At 44.6% G+C, this 24,734-nt stretch overlaps 2 long non-coding RNA genes across 2 annotated transcripts; both read left to right on the top strand.

Annotated features, from left to right (window-relative positions):
- The first annotated feature begins 5,765 nt into the window (after window positions 1-5,765).
- Window positions 5,766-10,263, top strand: LOC309338049. The gene is made up of 2 exons (XR_014154628.1): window positions 5,766-7,015; window positions 10,130-10,263. It is a non-coding gene; the product is annotated as an uncharacterized lncRNA (long non-coding RNA).
- A 5,939-nt stretch (window positions 10,264-16,202) lies between these two features.
- LOC309338080 lies at window positions 16,203-23,039 on the top strand. The gene is made up of 6 exons (XR_014154679.1): window positions 16,203-16,307; window positions 16,746-16,871; window positions 17,946-18,071; window positions 19,664-19,783; window positions 21,268-21,408; window positions 22,877-23,039. It is a non-coding gene; the product is annotated as an uncharacterized lncRNA (long non-coding RNA).
- The last annotated feature ends 1,695 nt before the right edge of the window (window positions 23,040-24,734 follow it).

Genomic DNA, 24,734 nt, shown 5'->3' on the forward strand with positions numbered 1-24,734 from the left:
AGCGTGGCGCCGATTTACGCACGAGCAACCCCTAGAACCATTACACTACACTAGGGATTATATAGCTTTATCTGAAATTTCATGCATATCAGTTAATATCTTGACGCTCGTCTACGAAAATAGCTGTTTACTTGGCTGTTTTCCTATCTCGTGAAGGCTGAAATTTCGATTCAGTGGAGCAGAGTCAAGATATTAACTGATACGCATGAAATTTCAGATATAGCTAAATAATCCCTAGTGTAGTAAGACAGACCTTTGGAGCAGGCATTTTTTTTTTAAATAGTTTTTTATGAACTGCTCTACTGTGGGTGGCTTCCAACATATATAAAAACATAGCAAGACATTGAACATAAAAAATTCCCTATTCAGGTCTGCCTTCAGATGCCTCCTGAAAGTTGGATGGTTACTTATCTCATAACAACTCTCAGCACACTTAACAAACTAGTGTTCTCAGTAGGGTTGCCATATTTCAAACAGTGAAAATCTGGACAGAAAATGTTTTTTGCTTTTTGCTTTTTGGGCAAAATCGTTTTGAAAAAAAAAATGCTGCTTTTGAGCTATTTTTATGGGGAAAGTGGCAAGAAAAGGTGCTGCCAGATTTTCCCGGACATTTTTTATTGATTTATGTCTGGACACTGGTGCCAACTGCAGTATTCCGGATACATCTGGGAAAATCTGGATGTATGGCAACCCAGGATGGGAATGTTGCAGAAGAAGTTAACCCTTCTTCATCAAAGAGTTCAGAGCCAGTTTCTTTAGGAATCACCCACTGCCTCTTTCAACGTAGACCACCCTCTCACGCAGCAAAGCATTAACCACACTCTGGACCCAACCAGCCAGCTCTCTCTCTGCTAGATTTGATATGCCGGGAGGGACAGGGGTCAAGGGGGCATTTGCCACCAACATCTTGTTGACATCAGCTGATTGCGTCAGATGAAACTGATCACATAAGACAACACGGGGTACTTCAACAGGAGCTGTAACAAGTGCAGAGTCAAGATCATGCCAAAGTCAAGTGACTTTATCCTCAAAGTGTGTAGCCAGTTGGTCACAGTGGGTCTTCAAGGGCTGCAGAGGTCCCTTCCCCATACTGGGAGTCGATAACCTCCAGGCCATCCAAAATAACTCCACTGATCACTACTGGAGGATGCAATGTGAGCTGCAAAATGAGCTTCTGTGTTTTTACCAGAGTTGGGTTGGCTTCAGAGCAAGATTTGCACTACTTGGACTCCAGTCTTCATCTGCTTGTTTCATAGTCCAGAGTTTAATAGCTCCGAGGACAAAGGAGCTGCTTGGGCTCCAAAACACTGGAGAGGACATTCAGGAGTGATCATGTCAACCACCCGTTTCATCTCACCATTTCATAGCGAGACCAGGGCTTCAATGGAATCACCACCTTTCTCTACTGGAAAATTCCCCAGACCATCCAGGAACATATCTGGTTCCATAAATCTCTGTGGGTGGGCCATCCAAACAGGCCCATCACCCTTACAGGGGGGAACTGCCCTTGTCAGTCTAAACTTAACCAGATTATGGTCTGACCATGACACTGCGTTCTTAGGGCAAATATCACAACATGATCGTTACCTTCCTAGTGTGTTAGACCAATGACCATCATTGTTGTGGAGGCCATGAAGTCTTGAGCTGAGTAAGCTTGTTCTAGTCACAGAATTCGAGAGCAGCACAGTAAGAAACTCGTAACCAGCAGGTAATAGCAGAGAGACTGCAGCAGCAACTGTTGGCAACCCAAGGCCCATGGGGGCAACGCAAGGCCCATGGACCCCCGCCACCGGCTTGGGGACCCCCAGCGCCCGCTCGGTTGGCTCCTGTGCGCCATGCTAAACCGGCACAGAGCAGAGTGGGGACCGCGTTCTGTGACACTGGCTGGCTTTCCATTGGCTGCAGGAAGCTCCTGCAGCCAATGGGAAGCTGCACACGCCTCCTACGTGCTGGAAGGAGCACCGGAAATAGTGTTTGCCCATGTGTGCATGCGTGCGTGCATGCAGGCACGCACACACGCACTCCAGCCCACTGTTGCATCTGCGGGACCATGAACCGGCCCACGCCACAAAAACTTTGCCGACCCCTGGGCTATGCCATACCTTGTAAAAAGGTAAAGGTAAAGGGCACCCCTGACCATTAGGTCCAGTCGTGACCAACTCTGGGGTTGCAGTGCTCATCTCACAGGACTCTCCTGTGTGAGTGTCTGAGGGCCCTGCTCCTTCCTGCCACTCACCAACTGTGCCCCTGAAGGACCAGGTGCGCAGTCTGGGAGTCATTTTGAACTCACAGCTGTCCATGGAGGCACAGGTCAAATCTGTATCCAGGGCAGCTGTTTACCAGCTCCATCTGGTATGTAGGCTGAGACCCTATTTGCCTGCAGACTGTCTCGCCAGAGTGGTGCATGCTCTGGTTATCTCCCGCTTGGACTACTGCAATGCACTCTACGTGGGGCTATCTTTGAAGGTGACCCGGAAACTACAACTAATCCAGAATGCGGCAGCTAGACTGTTGTCTGGGAGTGGCCACTGAGACCATATAACACCAGTCTTGAAAGACCTACATTGGCTCCCATCACATTTCTGAGCACAATTCAAAGTGTTGGTGTTGACCTTTAAAGCCCTAAACGGCCTCGGTCCAGGAGCGTCTCCACCCCCATCGTTCTGACCGGACACTGAGGTCCAGCTCCGAGGGCCTTCTGGCAGTTCCCTCACTGAGAGAGGCAGGTTACAGGGAACCAGGCAGAGGGCCTTCTCGGTAGTGGCACCCGCCCTGTGGAACGCCCTCCCATCAGATGTCAAAGCAATAAACAACTACCTGACATTCAGAAGACATCTGAAGGCAGCCCTGTTCAGGGAAGTTTTTAATATGTGACATTTTAGTGTATTTTTCATCTTTGTTGGAGGCTGCCCAGAGTGGCTGGGGAAACCCAGCCAGATGGGCGGGGTAAAAATAATAAATTATTATTATTATTATTATTATTATTATTATTATTATTATTATTATTGGCCGGGGGAGCCGGTGTACAGCTCCCGGGTCATGTGGCCAGCATGACTAAGCCGCTTCTGGTGAACCACAGCAGCACACGGAAACTCCGTTTACCTTCCCGCCGGAGCGGTACCTATTTACCTCCTTGCACTTTGACGCGCTTTCAAACTGCTAGGTTGGCAGGAGCAGGGACCGAACAATGGGAGCTCACCCCGTCGCAGGGATTCGAACTGCCAACCTTCTGATCGGCAAGTCTTAGGCTCTGTGGTTTAACCCACAGCGCCACCTGCGTCCCGCCATACCTTGTAGCTTCCTGCTAAAACTGTTAAGAAATGGAACCCTGATTGCCATCCTTGGGCCTGGTCTGAATCTAGACTAGAAGATATCTAGCAAACAGGCCTCCTCTCAAAATGCCTGCAGGTGATCAGGAACTACATGCTTGAATACACTATAATGCATACATTTTGAATAGTGGCTATTTAAGAGAACACTGTATCCTTCAGGCTGCATCCTGATCGTTCATGGGCTATTAGCAACGGCTTCCTCATGGGCTATTTACAGATTGCCATCTATGGCGAGGGGCCTTATTTCAGTGTCAGAGAGCATCATTTGCCAGCTGAAGTTCCTGGGTTCAACTAGTGGCGCCACCAAAACTGGGTTTGGGGCAGAAGTCCAAGACTCTACTCAGCAGCAAAGTGACTAGGAGGGCCTCAGAAGCAGCCGGTTTTCCGCACTGGGAATTAAGTGAAGTAGTAGACATTACAAGTTAAATAAGTGGGGCCCTGCAGGAGCCTTAAGTTGAGGGCAGGATGCCTCTAACTGCCATTTCCTGGGACTCACAAGTGGGGAAGTGTTGTTGCAGTCAGGTCAGGCTTGTGGGCACCTGCTTGGCTGCTATGAGATGTTGGGTAAGATCAGTGGTGCACTTGGGGCTCTCAAATTTCAGCAGCACCCAGTGTGATAGTAAAATTTGGCACCCCCACCTCTTGTGCTCCATTCAACATCATTGTTGTGGCACTCCCCGTGGCACCAGCACCCAGTGTGGCCAAACTGGTTACACTACCCTCAATCCACCTCTGGCAAAATGGGTCTTTGACTTGATCAAACTATAGGGTTATTCTGTAGGTCCTGAAAGACCTACATTGGCTCCTAGTATGTTTCCAAGCACAATTCAAAGTGTTGGTGCTGACCTTTAAACCCCTAAATGGCCTCGGCCCAGTATACCTGAAGGAGCATCTCCACCCCCATCGTTCTACCTGGACACTGAGGTCCAGCGCTGAGGGCCTTCTGGCGGTTCCCTCATTGCGAGAAGTGAAGTTACAGGGAACCAGGCAGAGGGCCTTCTCGGCAGTGGCGCCCGCCCTGTGGAACGCCCTCCCATCAGATGTCAAAGAAATAAACAACTATCTGACTTTTAGAAGACATCTGAAGGCAGCCTTGTTTAGGGAAGTTTTTAAGATTTGATGAATTATTGTATTTTAATCTTTTGTTGGAAGCTGCCCAGAGTGGCTGGGGAAATATTATTATTATTATTATTATTATTATTATTATTATTATTATTATTATTAAATACCCATGGCACCTTGAAAAACCTCTTTCACATTGGAAGAAAGCTTTGGAGAACCTGGAAGGCCAGTTTTAGCACCACACTACTGAATACCGACCGCTGGGAATAAGAAGCTGGGAGAGTGTTGCTGCTATACTCATGCTTGTCTTGTGGGCTTCCCTCAGATATCTGTCTGGCCACTATGATAACAGGATGCTTCGGTCTGATGCAGTCGTGGTCTTCTTATGTTCATGTGGTCTTAAATCTAGATTCTAAAAATGCCCAACTGCATCACTGTGTGCAACTGTTGGTGTCTCCTGGTTTTGTTTAATGCATTGTGCACCCTCTGAAAGCTGTCCAGATGGGAATGTGACAGAAAAAGGCCCCTCCCCACCCCAACATTACAGACCTGCACTTCAAACTCCTCCTCTATCCCTTGATGGACTGCTGTCATTCAATGGCCTATAAATAAGGAGCACCTTCTGTTCCCTCCTCAGAATTTCCAGCAAGTTGATTCAGCCATGAAGTTATCTTGCCTGATCTATGGTTTCCTCTTCATCATCTCCTTCTTCTCTCCCTTCCTAGTAAGGGCCACAGGTATGGTACAGGGGCATATTGCTTAGATTGTGACATGCACTGAAAGAGCTATGTGGACAGCTCAAGCCTGCTTTCACAGGGGTCTAGTTGACCCCCCTCATATACCAGCACCTAGCAATGTGTCCTCCTTCTTCCACATCCTGACTATATGTTTAATTAGGTTTTAAAACGCTAATTAAGCTTTAGTGTTGCCCCTGAATTTTTCTGGGGTGAGGATCCTGGTAGAGTTGGCATCATATCATTCCATATTGGATTAGGGCTGATCTAAAGTGCTGAATTATGGGACGCGGGTGGCGCTGTGTGTTAAACCACAGAGCCTAGGACTTGCCGATCAGAAGGTCGGCGGTTTGAATCCCCGCAATGGGGTAGCTCCCGTTGCTTGGTCCCAGCTCCTGCCAACCTAGCAGTTTGAAAGCACGTCAAAGTGCAAGTAGATAAATAGGTACCGCTCTGGCGGGAAGGTAAACGGCGTTTCCGTGCGCTGCTGTGGTTTGCCAGAAGTGGCTTAGTCATGCTGGCCACATGGCCCAGAAGCTGTACGCCGGCTCCCTCGGCCAATAAAGCGAGATGAGCGCCACAACCCCAGAGTTGGTCACGACTGGACCTAATGGTCAGGGGTCCCTTTACCTTTACCTTTAAAGTGCTGAATTAGACACTGGATTCATTTTTAATGTGGATGGGTAGAGCATGTACAGTCCTATTTTTTTTTTACTGCTATTTGCTTTTAATAGAGCTGGTATAAAATAGCTGAAGAAACTGAACTACATTCCTAGTTCAGATCTTTCAGCCTTATACACCCCCTCCCCACCCACAATATGGAGCATCGTATGAGTGACTTAAGTTTAATTGTTAGAGCCAGAGGCATCATGAGGAGCCGAGGGCAGAGCTGAATGTGGCGGCCATGTGGCCCGGGGCTTCCCCCTCTGCTTAGCACTGCCACCAGCAGGAGTCTGCTTCGCCCCTTCTTCCCCTCTGCAGCAGCAGCAGGAGAAGAAGGAGCCAGCTGCTGGAGACATGCCACATTCAGCTCCACGCTTTGGCTCCACATTTTTGGGTCATGGGAGTGGTTGGCTGGGCTGGCCCCTACCCCAAAAATATAGGGGGCACCAGAGCTAAAATATTATACAAGAATGTGTATGAGAAATGTGTGCTAAAATGCGGATATATTCTTGTGAGATCTTCAAAATGGTGATATATTCTCACGAGAGCTTAAAGAAAGCAAACCGATGGAGAGGTGTGGTGAACTAAATTTAAGGTAGGAAAAACAAGAAATTTTGGGTGCCTGTGGGTTGCTGGTATTTTGGAAGAGGGGTTCAAACGCATAGTGAGAGATTTAGGTTTGCTCAATTAAACTGGATAATAAGTTAATTGTTGTCCTGGTTGAACAAATCTATGTTAAAAGCGGAAACTGACTCTCTGAGGTTAGGAAAGTGATGGGATAATGCATGGAAATGTGGGTTGGATAACATGGTGAAATCATATAAAAAGAACCTTTCAAGCAAGTCAGGATGAATGTTCATTGTTTTCCAACAAACAAATTGGAATAAAAACTTGGTTTTTTAAAAAAGATATAACCTAACCTCAGCATAAGCTTTGTGTAAGTAATTCAGAATGAATGCTGAATGAATAGGACATATGAACCAGCCCATATAGAAAACTGCAATCAAGAGATTCTCGTCAGAGGACATGGCTAAGGGATATGAGATTCAACAGCTTCCAGCTCACCATCCTTAGCTGCTCATCTAACCCAATTCTCTCTTTTTGAAACATATATCCAGAACCATTTTGTAATGGCAAATGCAAGGATAAGTGTGGTGAAGATGAAAAGCAATGGTCTGGAAGCGTGATATGCCAAAAACATGACGACATCTACTGCTGTAAAAAGTAAGATAAGTTTCCTTCAAGTGCTCATTTGTGATCTGCAAAATCAGTCTTGCATTAAATGGAATGGAGGGTCCAGGCTGGGAGTATGATGGGAACTGTGAAGAAGAATCTGAGAGAATGCCTGTGTAGGAGTGAGTTTGCTGAAGCAAACGGGTATGCCAATTATTGTGTGAAAGGACAGTATAGTAGCATCTTTAGCAATGCTCAGAACATGTGGGAGTTAGGATCCAAAAAAGGTGAATGAGGAGGAATGGTGGCGCTCTATAATTTGAGTTGTTTGATTCCAGTAAAAGGCATATAACACCCTGTTTTCAGGATTTGCACTGGTGCAGATCTGCCACAGACCCAAGTTCAAGGTGTTATAATAATAATATAATAATTTATTATTTATATCCAGCCCATCTGGCTGTTGGTACTAAGATACAAGTCTACTGAAAACCACTGATTGAAGAGAGTGGAAACTTTCTAATTTCAGAGGCCCTGGTGAGAGGACAGAAAAGAATAAGGAGAGTTGCGGAGTAGGTGGTGAAATCAGCATGGCAGTTAACTGTCTAAAGAAGTGTGCCGAGCACCCAGGCATTTGCAATAAGGTCCCATGTGACACTAAGACCCAAAATATTGGGGCATGTGGTACAGGGCTCTATTGCTGCAGTAGATTGTAAGATTTTTCTCTGTGCCAAGGATTCCCTGCCTGAGCTGCTTCAGGTCATGGCGGATGTTCTGCTGGAGACACCTAGCTTGGTTGTCCTAGGGGATTTTAACATCCATGCTGACACGACCTTACGAGGGGCCACTCCAGACTTCATGGAAAGCATGGCCTCCATGGGGCTGTCCCTGAATACGTTTGGCCCAACTCATAGTGCTGACATGCCTTAGACCTGGTGTCTACCTCTATTGACGTAGGTAATCTGACAAAAAACAAAAGAAGTGCCACGGTCAGATCACTTCCTGGTGCAACTGGACTTCTCCATGATCCTTCCCCTCTGCAGGGAGGTGCAGCGACGGAGCTATCTGCCCCAGCTCCCGGAGTGGGGCGGGGGTGGGGCTAGCCGGCCAATGGGGTGGGGCTAGCTGCCCACACGGCAAGCGTCCCTAGCTGCTTGCCACCCGCGTGGTGAGTTTCTGGAGGGGCGCCACTAGCCGTATGCAGCAGCAGTATCCCTAGCAGCCTACCGCCTGCGCAGTGAGCGTCTGGGGGTGCCGCCCATGTAGCGATTGTGGGGGGTGGCGGCGCGGTGATGTCACCCACCCTCACGGCTGACACCCGGTGTGCACCACACCCCCCCACCTGCCTTCCTCCGCCAGTGGGAAGGTGTGGGACCAATTCGGATGGTCCGCCCCCTCCACTTAATGGATCCAAATGGTTTCCAGAGAGTGGTAGGGGATGCTTTATCCCATGTTGATGGCCTTTCAGCTGATTCCCTGGTGGCCTGCTAGAATGCAGAGTTAACCAGGGCTATCGACTGTCTGGCTCCAAAGCACCCTCTTCAATTGCATGAAGCCTGGACAGCGCCATGGTTTTCCCCAGAGCTGAGGGCGATGAAACAATCACTGAGATGGCTAGAGAGCTGGTGGCAGAAAACTCATTTTGAATCGGACCGGACACGGCTTAGAGCTCAACGTTGAGCCTACCAAGTGGTGATAGTGGCGGCAAAGAGGTGAAGGTGACCCAGAAACTACAACTAATCCAGAATGCGGCAGCTAGACTGGTGACTGGGAGCGGCCGCCAGGACCACGTAACACCGGTTTTGAAAGACCTACATTGTCTCCCAGTATGTTTCTGAGCACAATTCAAAGTGTTGGTGCTGACCTTTAAAGCCATAAATGGCCTCAGCCCAGTATACCTGAAGGAGCATCTCCACCCCCATTGTTCAGCTCTGAGGTCCAGCTCAGAGGGTCTTCTGGCAGTTTCCTCACTGTGAGAAGCGAAGTTACAGGGACCCAGGCAGAGGGCCTTCTTCATAGTGGTGCCCACCCTGTGGAACGCCCTCCCATCAGATGTCAAAGAAATAAACAACTATCTGACGTTTAGAAGACATCTGAAGGCAGCCCTGTTTAGGGAAGTTTTTAATGACTGATGTTTTAATGTATTTTTAATCTTTTGTTGAAAGCTGCCCAGAGTGGCCGGGGAAACCCAGCCAGATGGGCAGGGTATAAATAATAAATTATTATTATATTATCTTCAAGGCAACAGTTCACAGTAATGCATGCATGCATGCATACATCATTTTATTTGGCTGCCACCTTTCCATAGTTGAAACCATGCTCAAAGTGGCTTACAACATGAAAACAAATCACACAATTACAAACTGAACAGAATCAGTCATAAACAATAAATACACAATCCAACTGAGCAATTTTCACATAAATCATGAATCATCTAAAAACAAAGATACAAAAAGATTATATAAATAACAGCAAAACCCCCACTCTTCTACAACCCCCAGTAAACAAGATCCCAGCCCAAGGGTCTGTAGCCTCAGCTTTTGTAGCTGGAGTCAGTCCAGGCCCCACCTTCCTAGGCCAGGTGAGAAAAGGCCTGCAAGCCAGGGAACAAGTCTTCCAGCACTCACAGATGTCTTTGGTGATTCCTCAACCTGTTTTAGAAGTATGGCTCTATTTGATGTGAGTGATAGCTATGGAAAAAAGGTCCCTCCCATCTTTCTCTGGGCAGAAAAAAAATGCTGCAACTGACATTTGAATTGTAGGGGATTGCTTCTTCTCTAGCCCCTTTGGGTTGGCTCTGACTCCATCTGTTGTCAGTGGGACTTACTTCAGGATAATGTACAGTTATTGCGGCATGAGCCCAGATTATAAATTGTGATGGCAGTGACCCCTTCTGAACCAAAGAAAGGCATTTTGGTACCCAGTACTGATAAAGGTGGGGTGGGGAATCTCAAGATGCTGTATACAATTTTAATAATTATCGATTGTTAATGCTAATTGAGGGTCAGGGTGGCGGTTCAGGCCAAATAGAGTAAGTTCAGCTTGGCCATGATGTTTACTAGGTAACCCTGGGCCAAATTTATCTCACACGAGTCTAGTATTTTGTTATAAACTCTTCCAATGTGCTCTTTGGTTCTTATTCTGATGTTCTGTTTCTCATGATTATAGATGACTGAAGAGCGTCAACCAATTGTGTGGTGTGTATTAGCCAATCCAGAGGTTCTGAGTCCATGATGTCCCCCTCTCACAGCCACAGCCAACCATCTGAAATTATACAATAAAAATGGGCTTTTAGTCTCGTACTTTGTTTTAAGTTGTTATGAATGCCAGAAGAGGGTATGTCTTTCTGAGGTAGAGTGGGAAAGAAGGCAATGATAACTTATTGAAGTTCCATCCCATCACTCACCAACCCAGGAATGCATCTTGTTATATATATGCTCCCCACAGCACTGACTACCTGCAAGCTCCTACATTATATTGCCACCCCAACAGAAACATCCAGACTCTGTTCTAAGTGGATTGAACTATACAAACACACTTCTTCCCGCCCCTAACTTATTCTCTTTTTTCCTCTGTTGCTACTGGGTTAGGGCTGGAACAAAACCATACATCTTTTCTCACACATCTTCCCCACTTTTTTTGCTGTTGGAATTCTTGTTAAAAAACCAACCAACCAGAGGAAGTACAAGGAGAGAGAGAGAGATAGATAGATAGATAGAGAGAGAGAGAGAGAGAGAGAGAGAGAGAGCCAGTGTGGTGTAGTGGTTAAGAACGGTAGTCTTGCAATCTGGGGAACCGGGTTCGACCGGGTTCGCGTCTCCACTCCTCCATATGCAGCTGCTGGGTGACCTTGGGCTAGTCACACTTCTCTGAAGTCTCTCAGCCCCACTCACCTCACAGAGTGTTTGTTGTGGGGGAGGAAGGGAAAGGAGATTGTTAGCTGCTTTGAGACTCCTTCGGGTAGTGATAAAGCGGGATATCAAATCCAAACTCTTCTTCTGCTGCTTAGTTATGCTGCCCCCTCCAAACGTTGGGCCAGCATGCACCCAAGGAAAGTGCAAAGATAACACACATCTCCATTATAGGCCTGTTGTGTCTGAATGAAGAGGCACCTGCACCCCACCCCACCAGATGCTGAACCCCTAGGTCTTCTTCAGCTGGGTCCTGCAGCAAGGAGAGGCAACAGCCATGAAGCACCTTCAGCCCAAGTTCTCCTATCTCCTCTCCTTTTCCACTTTCACTTGTCTCCACTGCCTTCTCCAAACCCCTCTGTGGTTCCTCCTTCACTGGTATCCTCTTTGTTCACCACATCCTCCTCCTCTTCCTCTCCTTCCTGCTGGCTATCATGCTGGCTGTTGACCCTCTTTCTTTGCAAACTCTGTCAATTGCTTACTTTCTCTCCATCATCATCATCATCATCTCCAAGTCCGCACTCCTCAATGTTTGTTCCACACCTGCCTTCTCCCACAACAGCAGCCGTCTCTCAGTAACAATCAGCATGAAAGGGTAGAAGAAGGGTCTCCTCACTGGCTAACTCCCCGCCTTCCACTCTGATTGGCTTCAAGCAGCACAAGAGAACAAGGAAGCATGTCAGTCAAGAGAGAAGACTCTTCTCAGCGGCCAACACAATCATATTTCATGCTGATTGGTTCACCAGGCCATGTCTTCTCAACAAAACTGGCTCTGCTCTGCACCCTCCTCAAGTGCTTTTGCCTGGCAAGAATATGTCGTTGATCTGTGATAATGTCTCTTGCTTGCAAATGTGCCTGCTGGGCTAAAAAAGTCCACCCACTTCAGTTACATGTATTGCAGTTATCAATATTGCGCATATGGAAGCCATTGGATAAATAAAAACCCGCTCTTCTTTTAAATAAAAAAATTCTAGCCCAAAAATATGGTTCAAAAGCTTTGCTTATGGAACTTAACTCCAAAACAGCTTAAAGCAATAAAAGTTGCATGCAGTTCGTTGCACAATTTCTTATACTTATCCCAGCATATTTGTCTTAGATTACAAATATCTTGCATCCTGAACTGAAAATAAAATCCCCGCCTCTTCCCCAAACAACCTCCAACAGCCTGAGGCTGTTTACTGGAGAACAGAGATAAACACATCCATTCTCTTAAATAACTTGGAGCAAAGAGTTTACAGACCCAAGATGGATGCCTGCAGATTAGCAAATGCATAGATTTAGGGACGCCATTCTGGATTTCTGTAGGGTTTATTCCTTAGCCCTTTTCTTCTCCTGAAGATCTCCCAAAAGGCAGCGAAGGTTTAGGATCAGAGTTTTCCTTCTCCTAGATGCACTACCTTCCCAGATTGATGAGCCCCATGTGGCATCATCATCATCATCAAACCAGGAAGGCAGTGTGTTGGCTGCAGGAGAGCTGCCCTCTAGCCTCTGGGTCTAATTTGTCCCACCAGACCTACCATTTTGGCCAAGCCATGCCCATGTGTCCTACACTTGATGACATGCATGATGTTTTAAGCTCCCTCCCGATTGTTGCTTTGACTGACAAAGGCATGCTGGTAGGTATTTTGTCAAATGCAAGAGTTATTTTGAAGTCAGGGGCAATCACAGCAAAAATGAAACAGTCTTCAAGCAAACTAACAGAGCATGCACAAGATACAGTGGTACCTCTTGAAGTGAAGGCCCAAGACAGGTGTTGATCATAATGTGAGCTGCGCACAGGTGGGCTGTAGTGAGCTGCTGCCATTCCTGTGGAGCCTTTTTTTATTGAGACAAATATGCAAGCTAGGCAGATACATTTTTGGGCTGTGACCTTTACACATCTTCCGTCCCGAAATCGTGGGGTGGTACAAAGCTATTTTGGCACCTGTTCCACAGCATCATTTTCCCCTTGCACAGTGTATGACATAGGAGACAAAAGGTCTCAGGGAAAAACTTACAGACAGGACACCGCTGACTTCTGAGACCGCAAAAGGTCAGACATAGGTGGAACGATGTACAGACAGCTGTGGCTTGTCTGGGGGGGGGGGAAAGTGTGCTCCCTCCGGACCCCTCTCCCCGCTCCGTGATATCCCTACACCTCTGGTTGCAAATGGGATCTGTTCCGGAGGCCCGTTCACAACATGAAAAGCCCACAACCTGAAGCACCGTATCTGTGCAAGTGCATGGCACGATTTGGCGCTTCTGTGCATGTGCGAGCGGCAAAACCTGGAAGTAACCCTTTCCAGTACTTCTGGGTCGCTGCGGGATACAACCTGAAAAAATGTAACAAGAAGCAAACGTAACATGAGGTATGACTGCACAGTAAAACACTTCCCCATTCAGTCCTTGGGAGCTCCAAGGATCGATAAAGGGGAGACGCCAGTTGGCCAGTATGCAGCCCCATCACAGCTAGGGCCTCTGATGAATCTCCAGGGGTCAGACCCCATCTGAGAGACTTACTGTACACATTGTCTGGCCATTGAGATGGGATTATGAGAACAAGTAGCACCAGCATCTCCAGTGTGTTCTTTCCCCTGTGGATGCCATGATATCCTTCAGCAATGACCCATAAATAAAGGGGAACTTTTGTTCTCTTTTGATGATATCTTTGAGCCTCATGGAGAGGGGAGCAGAACTAGCACTCAACCACTGAAGTCTTCTCCGATTCCATTATCTCCATCATTTCTTAATCAAGCTTCCATTTGAAGACATAGGTTTCCTTAGGTCGCTATCTGTTGGTGCTTTCCTTGTTTTGTGCACCTTTAGAAAGCACACACACACTTTAGAGAAAGAGAGAGAACAAGAATTAACCAATCAAAATTAAAAGAGTACATAATAGACATGAATATCATTAGCAGAATGTTTGGAACACACGGTCCTTTCCTTGGCCCTGAAAGCTTCCTCTCACCATTCCCTTGGGAAGTACAAATAGAGGATCCTTTCTCTCTCTGCAATATCTTTGAGTCAGAAGGCAACTGTAGTGGCTCAAGCATTCAGCCATGAAGACCTCTGTCCCTCTACTTCTCCTGTTGGTGCTGGTGTTGGTCCCAGGTAAAATCACTGGAGAACGATTCTTTCCACGTTCACTATCCAGCCATAAATCAGCAATCCTCAGGGGTCCGTGGAACATAGAAAAATAGCAAACAAGTCTCCACCAGCCATCCGTAGCCGTTACTTTGTAGCCACCACCCGTGTGCTACCATTTCCTTGCAGAGGATGTTTACGATCCATCAACCTCCATCTGCTACCATATGTTGGAAAACAAGCCCCATCGGGAGAGGCTGGCAACTCTCCCAGGCTCCCGGGCTTGTTTACTGGTGATCTGCCCTGGCTGCAATCCCCACAGTCCAGGAGATCTCGATAGGCGACATTTCCCAGCGTGGAAAATGCACACCCCCTTCCCTCCTTGCATTCCAGCAAGGGAAAGAAGATAGTCAGAAAGTCCTTTACATGTTGTTTATTTCTGACTGTGCAACTCTACAAAAAAAAATGTCTGAACAGTTCAGTGTTCAACAAGCAAGTGACAAAGACTTCCTTCACATACGCAACAGGAAGGTCTCATATTACACACAGAGCAAAGACTTTTGAAGCCTGTGAACTTCTGGGAAGAGTCTTTCCCACAGCTAGTCACATCACGTGATGTAAACAAGCTACCAGTTTGCAGCTGTGTTGCTCTCATACCGTAACAGCCCCAACTTGGTGGAACACTCTGTCACAAGAGACTAGGGCCCTGCGGGACTTGGCATCTTTCTGCAGGGCCTGCAAGACAGAGCTGTTCCACCTGGCGGACTCCGTCTGACCCTTATGTTTCTCTCCCCTTACGGTTTTGATCTATGGGCTCCTTTTAAAATGAGGCTGCATTTTAAATTGCATTTTAACCTGTATTTTAAATTGCTTTATTTTTTTTCTATTACGTTTTTATTCTAATTTTATTGGTGTTAGCTGCCCTGAGCCCAGCTTTGGCCGGGGAGGGCAGGGTATAAATATTATTATTATTATTATTATTATTATTATTATTACTTCTCCTTTCAGTTTTCAGGAGCTCGAGGGATCAATAAAGGAGAGACTCCAGCTGGCCATCTTGGTCAGGGCTTCCACCCAAAGAGGACACAGTTACTGATTTTCTCGATGGTTGCTTTTTCAGGGAAAAGGTACATACTGTCGAGCAATTGAGATGGGCTGTTGAGAACAAGTAGCCTGTTCATTCTCTTCCTTGTGGGTGCCACAACATCCTTCATCAATGATTCATAAATAAGGGGAAACTTTTGATTATATCTGTGAGTCTCTTGGAGACTGGAGCAGAACCGGGGAGGACAGGGTATAAATATTCTTATTCTTATTCTTATTTATTATTACTTCTCCTTTCAGTTTTCAGGCCGGGGAGGGCAGGGTATAAATATTCTTATTCTTATTTATTATTACTTCTCCTTTCAGTTTTCAGTAGCTCAAGGGATCAATAAAGGAGAGACTCCAGCTGGCCATCATGGTCAGGGCTTCCATCCAAAGAGTACACAGTTATTGATTTTCTCAATGGTTGCTTTTCAGGGAAAACCAAGTCATCAGAAAGGTACATATTGTCTAGCCATTGAGATGGGCTGTTGAGAACAAGAAGCCTGTTTGTTCGTTTCCTTGTGGGTGCCACAACATCCTTCATCAATGATCCATAAATAAGGGGAAACTTTTGATTATATCTGTGAGTCTCTTGGAGACTGGAGCAGAACCACTGTTCAGCCACACATGTCTCATTCTATTCCATCATTTGTTTCCTTCTTCATACTGCTACATTTGCCATGGGAGGGCTAGTTTGGGGTATTTGAGTTTCAGAATGTCCAGGATGATGTCCTGGGTGTTTTAGCTGAGATTCCTGCATTGCAGGGGGGTGGACTTGAAGGCCCATGGGGTCCCTTCCAACTCCATTATTCTATGAGGAACGTAAGAAGAGCCAATGGCCCATCAGGTCCAGCATCCTGTTCTCGCTTTGGCCAATCCGATGAGGAGCACAAGAGCAGTCAGCCCTTCAGCAACTGCCATTCAGAAACATCGCTGCCTCCAGCTGTGGAAGCAGAGCATAGTCATCCTAGCTAGTAGGCATTAACAGTCTTCTCTTCCATGAATTCCAAAGCCATCTATTTTAGAGAGAGGGAGCAAGAATTAATTATCCAAAACTGAAAGGGTGCATGGTAGCCATGAATATCATTAGCAGAATATTTGGAACACACAGTCCTTTCCTTCCCCCTGAAAGCTTCCTCTCACCATTCCCTTGGGAAGTACAAATAGAGGATCCTTTCTCTCTCTGCAATATCCTTGAGCTAGAAGGCAACTCTGGTGGCTCCAGCATTCAGCCATGAAGACTTCTGCCCCTCTACTTCTCCTGTTGGTGCTGGTGTCCATCCCAGGTAAAATCTAAAGGGCTGTCCATCCACAGCACTTCAAGAAGACCTGCCAAACCAGCCCCTTGGCTGCTTTGTAGTGCTTGGAATATTAGCCCATTTGATACTATGTCATCTGTGTAAGATTGAAGTTATATTTCCTGATTAAGTGGGAAATGGAATGGACTGCTTTTGCTGAATAGAATTGTAGCATTGTAGTATTGGAATGGCATTGTCTAGCCCAATCCCCTGCCATGCATATACTTCTGTTGATGCAGCCGAGAATAGCATAAGCTTTTCTTCTTGCTGCTGCATCACATTGTTAACTCATGTTATGCTCATGCTGCCCTTGGGTGTTACTAAGAGCCCTAGCTCCGTTCACATATACAATAGGGAATGCATAGAGATGTTGGTAATCTCTTTTCACTTGAGGGATTGATTTCTATCTTCATAATATTTCGCCAGGACCAACTAACACCAACAATATACTTTGTAATGGTGTCTGCAAGCAACGCTGTTCAGCTGGAGAATATGAGTCTTCTTTAGACCCCTGCCAGGAATCTGGTCATGTCTTCTGCTGCAAAGAGTTAGGTAACGTGCTAAACTGTTATTATGGGTTGCAATCATTATGATTTGGGAAAGTGGTGAAAAGATAAGAAGCAGGGTTTTGTGCGGCTCTGTTCAAAGAAAGCCGAAGACCAAATAAGGAGCAGGGGCTCTGCGTGGAGAAGGCAGAGAGGTGCTATTGTGTGACGGAGGGAAGGTGGAACTGCTCAACAAGCATTAGAAAAGATAATTAAACAGTGGATCTGTGAGCACATTGAAAAGGATGCCGTGGTTACTAAAAACTGGCAAGAGTTTCTCGAAAGAAACAAGTCATGGCAGATGAATCTTTTTTATTTTTGGATAGAGTGGCAAGCTTTGTAGATCAGAAGAATGCGAGAATGTGAGAGCCAGTGTGGTGTAGTGAGTAGAGCGGTGGACTCGTAATCTGGTGAACTGGGTTCGATTCCCTGCTCCTCCACATGCAGCTGCTGGGTGACCTTGAGCTAATCACACTTCTCTGAAGTCTCTCGAGTGTTTGTTGTGGGGGAAGAAGGGAAAGGAGATTGTTAGCCACTTTGAGACTCCTTCGGGTAGTGATAAAGCGGGATATCAAATCCAAACTTCCTTTCTTCTTCCTCTACCCTAAGGCAGGAGTAATCCAATGCACAAATATAGAATTGGGTACACCTGGCTTGACAGTAGTACATGTGCAAAGGATTTAGGGGTAGACAACAATTCTTTTTTAGTAGACAACAAATTTAACATGAATCAACACTGATGCAGCAGGAAAAAAGCTTATGCAGTTCTAGGCTGCATCTGGTTAAGAACTTTGCTTCAGGATGAGGACAGAAATTGCGCGGCGGCAGGAGGCCCCATTAGCTAAAGTGGTGCTTCAGGTTAAGAACAGTTTCAGGTTAAGAACGGACTTCCAGAACAAATTAAGTACGTAACCAGAGGTACCATGTATGTCACATGAGCAAAATTAAAGTTCTATTTCTTCATCTAGTAGGAAATGTAATAGATTGATTATGTTGTTTAAGAAATGGTTATAGATGTTGGTGATTTCTTTTCATCTGAAGGATTGATTTCTATCTTTCTATCTTTCCAACATTTCTCCAGGATCCACTCCCACCCTGAACGATAATTGTAGGGGTCACTGCTCATGATCATGTTCAAATAGAGAATACGTGGCTTCATTAGACCGCTGCGATCTACCTGGTTATGTCTTCTGTTGTAGAAAGATAGGTAATTGTTGGGAATATGAGATGAGATACCCACTTTGTGGAAGTGGACCCCAGTTTCAGTCACCACGCAGAGGCAGCATAAATTTACTGCTGCAGGACATAAGGCTTCAGTAATCAGTTCAGTTGATAACCAGTTCAGTTGATAATCAGTTCAGTTGATAAAGAAAGAAAAGGATGCTGTGATTACTAAGAGCTTGGAAGAATATCCTTAGGAGACACTTTCCTTCCTCCTGAAAACTTCTCTGCTGCCTGTCTCTGGGCATATCACTATTCCCTTAGGAAATATAAACAGAGGATACTTTCATTCTCTTTCTGAAATATCTTCCAGTCAAGATGACTCATGTGGCTCTAGCATTCATCTGTGAAGACCTAAGTCCCTCTAGTTCTCTTTTTGATGCTGATTACTGTCCTGGGCAAAGTGTAAAGGTCCCTCAAACCACAGGACTGTAGTAAAATAAGAAATATATAACTAGCTCATTTGGGTGTCCTTTGCTGCTCTACTGTAGCCTTATTAGACTTTACTGATTAGTTGGGTGAGCGTTGCTCCCGGACGGGAGGAAGGAAGTCAAATGACACCAAGGTTTGGTTCAGAGAAAGAGTTTATTCTGCTCTCCAGATAGCAGAAGGCACTGCATGAATCAGTTCACAGCAAGCACAAAAGCAAGAGAAATTGCATACAATATATATATCCTCCAGGCACCCTCTCCCCCCTTCCCCAGGAATCCAGACACGTCAGCTTATACACGTAAGTTGACATCCATGACCATAAACAGATGTTCATGTTCCTGTATTCCTTATCTTGGGGTAAGAACTCTAAGAGCACTCCTGGCGCCATTCCCGGGCATGGGGGCTGACAAGGTCTGTGCGTCAGTGTGGTCAGGATGTAAGATAAGACCCAGACATGCCATCCCTGCTCCACTCGGAACTGACAAGGCCATCCGTCATTACCAGCCTTCATGGGTTGATAATGGAGACGATTATGTTTGTACAGCTGGGTTCCTGTTATACATGAGCTCAAGTTAATAGTTTTTAGCTAATGTAATGCACCCTTGGAGAAGGAGAAATGGGGAATTTGGGGCCCATTTCAGACTGACTGCATAGTCAGGTTTTAGATTTGGGAAACCCATTCCTTCACTAGCTTGTTCAAAATATTGGCTCATTTGAAGCTACAGTGGTACTTTGGTTCTCGAACACCTTGGTACTCAAACAACTTGGAACCCAAGCACTGCAAACCCGGAAGTAAGTGTTCCGGTTTGTGAACTTTTTCCGATTTTTATGTCCACTCTAGGAATGCTGTATTTGACTGCTCTGTGTTTCACATCCACAGTCTGAAATGGATTAATCCATTTTGCATTACTTTCTATGGGAAAGTGTGCCTTGGTTTTGGAACACTTTGGTTTTTGAAATGACTTCTGGAACGGATTAAGTTTGAGAATCAAGTTACCACTGTATGTCATTTGTGCAAGATTAAAGTTGTATTCATTTAGTGGAAAATATAATGGACTGCTTTCACTGAATAAGGTGATTCTTAGAGATGTTGGTGATGTCTTCTCATCTGAGGGACTGATTTCTATCATCACAATATTTCTCCAGGACCCATCATAAATGATTATTGTGAAGGTAGCTGCAAAGGTAGTTGTCTAAGAACAGAATATGTGGCTTCAACAGCCTTCTGCCATCATCCTGATATGGTCTACTGCTGTGCAAAGAAAGGTAACATGCTAATTTTTTTGTTATGGGCCTCAATTATTATGATTTGGAAAAGAGGTTAAAGATAATAAACAGTAGTATTCAAAGCAAGAGGAAGAACAAATAAGGAGCAGGTGCTGTGTGGAGGAGAAGATAAAGAGATGCTATTGGGTGGCAGAGAAAAAGTGCTACTGCTCAGCACCTAATTTGCCTCTGTCTTCACCCATAAGGAAAACAGTGTACAATGTGGTGATAATAGAATGAATGGTGCAGTAGCGAGGGTGCTGCAACCCAAGAGAGGAAAGGATGTGGTAAGGGAACTCCTAGCTTCTCTGAATGAATTCAAATCTTCAGGGCATTATGATCTGCACCCAAACATACTAAATGAAATTGCAGATGGAATCTCACTGCCTCTGTATATAATATATGGGAATCCTTGGAGAACAGGTGGTGTCCGTGCAGACGGGAAGTGGACAAACTTTGTCGCCACCTTCGAAAAGTGAAAAAAGTGGACCCAGGCACATTGCAAGAAACGAGATTCTGACTAAACATAGGAAAGAACTGATGATAAGAGCTGTTTCAAAGCTGAACATACTGCTTTGGAAAGTGCTGGACTTTGCTTTCATTGGTGATTTATAAACAGAGGTTAGATGGCCATCTTTCAGGGATTATTTAGTGGTGCATTGCAGGGGTTGGAGTCCCTTAACCCACAAGCCCCACCCAGAAGCAACGGTCAAGAATGATGGAAACTGTAACTGAACAACATCTGGAATGAAGGAGGTTTGCCAGGCCTGCAGTGAATAACAACATATTCATTCAGATATACTCATGGCTTTAGTTCATAAAAGAAATGTCCCAAAGGGCTCTTTGATTATCTCCACCCTCCCTCTGAAAAACATAGCCTTACTTTTTGGGAAGGAATTCTTTGCAAATGGTTCAGAATGTCTTTTAATGAATTTGCAACTTTAAGAAAAGGACAACTAAGTTGTATTCAGACCAGAGTCATTAACATTAGAATTAATGAACTTAAGTTAGTCAATTGAATTAATTTTAGTGGGTTTATCTGTAGTATGACTAACTTTGGGTACTAACCCTTGAAAATGAATCTGGAAATTAATCAGCAATGTGGGCATCTGACTAGTCTTCTTTACCTTAGAAGATATTTCCTTTACAAAGCATTCCTGTTAGAAAGTTGATATGGGTTCAAGAATCTGGCTTTTTCGAAAGGCCATACAGTTATCTTATTTAATTATTCTTTCTTCCTGAATGTGCTCTAATGCACGAGATTTGACATGTTCTCTTTTCTTCTTCAACAGGGGCAAAGTAGCAGATCATAAAATGGTGTAAATTCCCAAATTGCACCTGTGCCTTTGTAAAGGAAAAAACTATGTCATTTGCCCAGTATAAAAAATATATATTTCTTTGAAATGTAATGGGCTGCTTTCTCTGTATATGAAATGCTTCGAGATGTTGATGATCTCTTATCTGAGGGATTGATTTCTTTATAGCTAATATTTCTCCAGGATCTACTCACACCCAGAAGAAAGAATGTAAAGGTCGCTGCAAGCCACATTGTTCAAGAAATGAATATGAGGCTTCTGGAATGACTTGCCATAATATTGAGTATGTGTACTGCTGCAAAGGGAAAGGTAACATCCCTAATTTTTGCTATGGAACACAACTATTTTGATGGGATTTTGGCTGAGGTGCTCAGAGGGTGAGACATTTTCATTACTGTGAAGCAGAGTGGGAGAACGAGAAATTAGCTTTGAAAAAGCAATAGTATTTCAAACATTTCCAGTCGCAAAAGAGCAACACCTTAGTTAAGGATTCATTCTTTCATTCTTTATGGATTTCAACACAAGAAGCGTTTTATGGAAGAGAGATGATACCGTATTGGCCCGATTACAGTGGTGCCTCGCAAGACGAAAATAATCGGTTCCGTGAGTCTCTTCATCTAGCAGTTTTTTCGTCTTGCGAAGCATCCCTATTAGTGGCTTAGCGGCTTAGCGCTATTAGCGGCTTAGCGGCTTAGAAAAAGGGGGGAAAAGGGAAAAAACGGGGAAAAACTCACAAGACTCGCAAGATGTTTTCGTCTTGCGAAGCAAGCCCATAGGGAAATTTGTCTAGTGAAGCGCCTCGAAAAACGGAAAACCCTTTCGTCTAGAAGTAATAATAAATAAGAATAAGAATAAGAATATTTATACCCTGCCCTCCCTGACTCAGGGCAGCTAACACCAATAAAATTACAATAAAAACATAATAGAAAAAAATAAACATTTATTCAAAAGATACAATACATTCTTGTCCACTGCCACAATATCACGGAATGATCAGTCCAATCTTCGATCCCACAACACTGTCATGTTGGCTTGCCAAATATCCTCAATAGGAACCCAACTACTGATCTGGTGGTGTAGACATTTTCCATCAATATATCCCCTCAAAAGACACTTCTGTGATTGTGATGGCATTAAAACACCCTGCTCTTCAATAAAAGAGAAAAAGAGAGACCAGATTTCATGTAGGTGTTAAACAGCATGGGGATAACACGGAATGCTAAAGAACCCCACATTGAAGGTTCCATGGGGCTGCAAGCATCACCCTTGGGAAGCCACCATAGAAGTATGATGTCAACCACCACGAAGGAGTACCAACAACCCCTAACTTGGACAGCCGCTCCAGAAAAAAATGGGCTGATGGCTTTGACAACTTTAAAGTTTTGGGAAGGAATATCTAAGTAAAGTATATAAAATTTTATTTTAATTAATATGCAAAATGATGATGCAACTTTAAGAAAAGGACAACTAAGTTATACTCAGAGTGGAGTATTAAAATTCATGGGTTTCAGTTAGTCAAGACAATTAATACCAGTGGTTTTAACCAGACTCGGACTAACTTTGGGTACTAACCCTTGAGATTGAATGCATAGATCAAATGGCAAGATGGGAAGCTAATCATTCTTTATCTTTCAAGATATATGCTTTCCAAAGCATTCCAGTTAGAAATATATGCTCAAGAATTCTGGCTGTTCTAATTTGCTCATGTAATATATGTTTTCCTGAGTGTGGAATATTGCATGAGATTTAGCATATCTTGTTCTCTTCTCTTTGATAGGGGAAGAATAGCAGATCATATAAGAGTGTAACAGGAAATTCCTAAGTCGCACCTGTGTCTTCGTAAAGAATGGAGCCCTATTTCCATTGCTATTCTGAAGCATTTGATATATGAACAATCTTCCAGATGTTACTTTTGGTTACCAAGAGTCTTTCCAGGAATTAACTATCTCATTCCTTTCTGCTCCTAATAAAACCAAACCTGTTCTGCAGACCAAGTCCTTTGTCATCTTTTTCTGTGCAAACTGGGAGGCAAAGTTATCTTGTTTATTTCATTGTTATATGGTGGAATTAAAAACTTCTCTGGTTTTCTTTGGCTTCAAAGGAAGGGAACTCAGCTTGAAAGGACAAGGTCTGGTGTGTGTTTGTTTTTACTAGTCTCCTGTGACTCTCCTGCTTCCTCCTTCACTTCAAACTGAGCTGGCATACAATGCCAGGTGCAAAAGGCTCCATCTTCGCCAGTCTCCCAGACACATATGCAGATTTATCCCTGCCTTGTCATCAGAGGGATAATATAATGAGCAGCTGTAGAAGCTCAAAATTGTCCCAAACAAGCAGAACAGCCACAATAAAAATGTTAATAACTATAATAATATGCTGTTTAGATTTCAGGTGTTGCCAATTTTATTTGCAGCAAAGGTTCTTGGAAAGCCCCCAGATTCCACAATTTAGGAATGTAATGAATGATTCAAGTGTCCAGGGAATTCTCACCCGTTGCTGTTGTCTATGGTCCTGTCTTATGAACAGGATAACAGCATTGTTCTTTTTCTACATTATACTTGAAACAGGAAGTTTCCATGAATGTTTGTAGCCATCTTGTAGAAAGGCAAAAAGAGCTTTGTGGAATGGGCTGCCCTCACTGAATAAGCAGTTTCCATGTTGGTTGGTTATGGATGTAAAGCAAATGGACAAACCTTTTTGCAAGCGAAGGAGGCCTCTTCTGCTCCTTGGGTCCATTGAGTTGTTTTTTTTTGAGGTTTCATATATTTTTCTTATGTTTTTCTCTGTCGGTGCTTTCTTTGTTTTGTGCACACTGACCTTCAGAACATTTTTTTTGGGCGGGATTGTGCAAGTAAGAAGGAAGAAAATATCTGGCTTCTTTTAAGATGTTCCTGGGTTTCCCCCTCCCTCTCACAGGGATACTGTGTATGTCCTACACTTGATGACATGCACGTATATTATAAGAGCTGGCCTGAGGAATTTTTCTGTCAGAGGTAAAGGACAAAATGGCGCCCTATGATGATTCCATTATCAATATGTCTACTAGATGGGGGAAGTCATAGCTAAATTTTCAAAGCAACACTTGAAAATGGCTAATATTCAAACAATTCATTGATGCTGAATATGACCTGGATGCCAAATGTATTGTCTAACATGAATGTGGCCTACAACAGAAGGAAAAGGGGCATATTATAAGAGTCTAGCTCTACTTTGGCCAAATGTTTGATTCCACTATGGCAGGGATGGTGAAACTCAGCCCTGCAGAGCGAAAAACTCCCTCCAGATTTCCCCATTAAGAAGCCCCACACTCTCATGCTGTCATACATGATAACACGTGGGTCAGAATGGGACTTCAAAGGAACAACTGGGAGCTTTAAGCTTTACTTTGATTGAGAAAAGCAAGCTCCCAACCACTCACCAGCTGGCTGGTATTTTGCAAAATGCAAGAGTCATTTTGGAGTTAGAGGAACCCAAGCATAAGTGGAGGAAAGTTCAGAAGGGTTAATTACAGCATGAAATAGCATGCTTAAATCGGGCACGAAAAACAGTGACACAGTCCTTAAGCAATCTAACAAACCATGCATATGCAGGGGCCCAGGGCCTTCGGTCAATAGTTTGGGTGTATCCTTTGATGCCTC

Source organism: Podarcis erhardii (assembly GCF_964252035.2).
Source record: "Podarcis erhardii genome assembly, chromosome: 3".
Lineage (NCBI taxonomy): Eukaryota > Metazoa > Chordata > Lepidosauria > Squamata > Lacertidae > Podarcis > Podarcis erhardii.